Genomic DNA, 3,858 nt, shown 5'->3' with positions numbered 1-3,858 from the left:
GCATGCACCCCACTAAATATGAATTTTGCATGCTTTTATTCATTGATAGATATCTCTTCCTTTTCTCCAATGCAAACTTGAAATCCATATGTTTCAAGCAATCCTTTTAACAACATTCACTTGAAATGAGAGCACTGATAGAACTTATTCTCATGAGATATTCTACTCTACCTCTTTTATAACTAGAACACTTTGGAATGATATGAAAAGGTCTGCTCCTACTCCTCGATACAATATTTATTGGCAATGTCTCCATCATTGAATCGTCATCTGTATACGAATTTTCATCATCATTAGGAGATATATTGTCCTCACTATGATCATCTGTGTTATTGAAATATTGACTTGGAGGATATTCTTCATCTTTCTCTTTGTCAGTGCTACCCTCATAGTCCTTAGAATTAGGACTAAATGGAAAATTTGACTCTGTATTTATTGGATATTCTTCATCATGTGCATTGTCATTGTTTCTCTCATAGTCCATAAGATTAAGATTACGCATAAAATGTGACTCTTTACTTACTGAAAATTCTTCATCCTACCCTTCATCATTGTTACTCTCATAGTCCTTAGGATTAGGACTAAGTGGAAAATGTGACTCTTTATTTACTGGAAATTCTTCATCCTGCCCTTCATCACTACTGCTCTTATAATCCCGAGGATTATGACTAAGTGGAAAATATGACTCTCTATTTACTAGAAATTCATCATCCTTTCCTTCGTCACTATTGCTCTCATATTCTTAAGGATTAGGACTAAGTGGAAAATGTGACTCTCAATTTATTTGAAATCCTTCATACTAGCCTTCATCACTATTTCTCGCATAGTCCTTAGGATTAGAACTAAGTGGAAAATGTGACTCTTGGTTTATTGGAAATTCTTCATCATGGCCTTCATTATTGTTGCTCTCATAGTCCATAGGATTAAGACTAAGTGGAAATTGTGACTCGATTTATTGGAAATTCTTCATCTTGACCTTCATCAATATTGCTCTCATAGTCCATGAGATTAGGACTAAGTGGAAACCATGACTCTCTATTTATTTGAAATTCTTCATCATGCTCTTCATCATTGTTGCTCTCATAGTCCATAGGATTAGGACTAAGTGGAAACCATGACTCTTTATTTATTTTAAATTCTTCATCCCACCCTTCATTACTGTTGCTCATATAGTCCTTATGATTAGGAATAAGTGGAAGATTTGACTCTCTATTCATAGTAAAAAAAAATTCATTATATTAATTCATCAATATGAATAGAGTTTCTACGTGACAAAGATGTTGATGCTTCACAAAGTGAAACTTCAATATCAAAAGAATCCATGGATTTCAAACGGAAGAGGTTGAATGATACAATGCACTCTCTCCTAATGACAATATATAGCTTAAAGAATTAAAATTTCCCTCCAAAGTTTCTTTCAAAAAAAATTCACTGAAAATTTTCCTTCCAAAATTTTCTTCTACAATTTATTGAAAAATTTTAACTAAAATATTCTCATGAAATAGATCTTTTAAACTAAATCTTAAAACTAAAATTTTAAAATTAATATTTTACCTAAATTAATATTTTACTTAAACTATATAGCATTTACTAGACAATTGAATATTTTTTATTTTTTATTATATCTTCTATTCCACATTTAAAATAAATTACTATATCGCCATAACATGATTTATATATTAAGTTTTTATAAAAAAAAAAAATACCACATTCACGAAGTGGTAAAATAATTCTGTAATTTCCGCTATATAATAAATTTCATTATCACTATTCCTCACATCACATCAAGACTTTTCGAGGTTTCGTTAAAAGATTTGGAGCGATTTTGTGGAGCAGCTACATTGTTATCGACAACACATTCAACGAGAAATTATCACATTTGAAAGGTTAGTTTCCCTTTTGTTGAGTGCGGGTCTTAAACTCCCATAGGTTTACTAGTAGTTATGTGTCAGTTGGTTTGTTATGTTCGCACAAAATACCAAACAAAAAACACATTCCAGTAAAAAAAATAAAAAAAATTATTAATGAAATTGAGATTCAATTTACAAATCAACAATTGACATGAGTCAAGCTTATCCGACAGCCCCCTGGCAAGCAGGGGCCACTATGTTAGCAGTGGGTGTGGTGGGCCCAGTCATGGGCATCCCGGTTGTGGGCGTGCCTGCTCAGGGCAGAGCAGCCCCTTGGCCTACCAAGGGTCGCTCTGCCCCGGGCGGGCATGCCAACGGTCGGGCGCACCTTCCCATAGGCACAAGCCTGTGGGCACACGTACCCGGCTATGGGCGGGCACGCTGGGCCACGGGCGTGCCCACCCATGGCATGGTAGGCCCGCCTTGGGAAATACAACTCCCGGGCCTGCCTGGGGGCGATTCCTGGAATCGGTCCCTGGCAGGCTAGTGGGGCGATTCTAGGAATTGGTCACATGGAATGTAGGGGGGCGATTCTTGGAATCGAACCTTGGCAGGCTAGGGGGTGATTATAGGAATCGAGCACATGGCCTGTCAGGGGCCAATTCCCAGAAATCCCCCCTGGCCTACCGGGGGCCAATTCTGGGAATCGCCCCCTTTGGCCTGTCAAGGGTTGATTCCTAGAATCGGCCCCCAGCAGGCTAGGGGGGTGATTCTCGTAATCAACCCCCGGAAGGCCAGGGGGCAATTCCCAGAATCGGCCCCTGATAGGCCAAGGGGTTGTTGCCTCGGGCGCACCCCCCCACAAGCACAAGCACGAAACGAAACCAAGGCACAGTAACCCACTAGCAGGCATGGGGTTGATTCCTGCTAGGGGCTAATTCTCATAATCGGCCCCCTGGCCTACTAGGGGATGGGGGAAAAATGAAATATATATATATATATTTTTTAAGGAATAGATTTTTTTTAATCCTTGTATGAACCTAACATTCAACCTGTCATGGGAGTTGATGTGCATGTTTCTGGTCTTTTTTCGTTTTTAGATTTTTTTCTCCTTTCTTTTTTTACTTAAGCTATTGGTTTTTTTGTAATTTACTAATTTATATATATGTGTATTTTTTTGCCAAAAAATGGCATCAAGGAAGATTTTTGAAAATCTTTCTAGACCAAAGACTGTTAAAACTAGAGGTGGGTCATAAAAAAATATTGTTAAACGAACCTGACAAATCTAGCAAGTGTCTTAAAGGATAAGAAGTTGATTTCTTACTGGAAGAAATCACGAGAAGTGAAGCATGAAAAACTTATATGGTTTGTGAAATATGGAGAAGGAGAACAACATCTGTAGATATATCTATATGTTGATATCCCTAACGATAGTGGAAGTTATGAGGTGTTGGGAAAATTACTAGACATGTGTTTGATACCGGATACTAAAGTTGTTTATGTACTTACAGAACCGCCCAAGTCACATGACAAGATTAGATATCAGTTTTCATTGTCAATGTATGGCACAACGAATGATTCTATAAAGATGTGTAAACAAATCATAAATGAAACTGTACAAGATATCGTAAGTATTGTTATTTATATTTATGTGTTTTGTATTATTGTAATTGTATCATTATATCTTTTATAACTTAGTTTTTATTGACGTATGATATTTTGTTTAAGAGAATTTTATTGAAAATCTTTCAATTATGTTGGGAGGAATTTATTTTATAGAGCAAGATATTATGAATGTTGTCAGTAGTTTCTACTCAGGGTCAAAAAAAGATATGGCAAACAAGAAAAAAAAGTAATTCATAATGCTACAAAACTACATCGAAGGGATCAACAAAAAATGTCTACAGTGGATAAATCTAGAAAAGCTAGACATGTTACGTTTGGAGAGAAGGAAGTTGAAACTAAAGTTGAAGAATATGTTGTCATTACTAAGGATGAGATTAGAGCT

The sequence above is a fragment of the Pinus tabuliformis genome, chromosome 2_1, assembly GCF_031772625.1.
Source record: "Pinus tabuliformis cultivar Carrire ecotype Pingquan chromosome 2_1, CPIR1, whole genome shotgun sequence".
Taxonomy (NCBI): Eukaryota; Viridiplantae; Streptophyta; class Pinopsida; order Pinales; family Pinaceae; genus Pinus; species Pinus tabuliformis.
The sequence above is the reverse complement of the archived record's forward strand: the minus strand, read 5'-3'. Positions refer to the sequence as shown.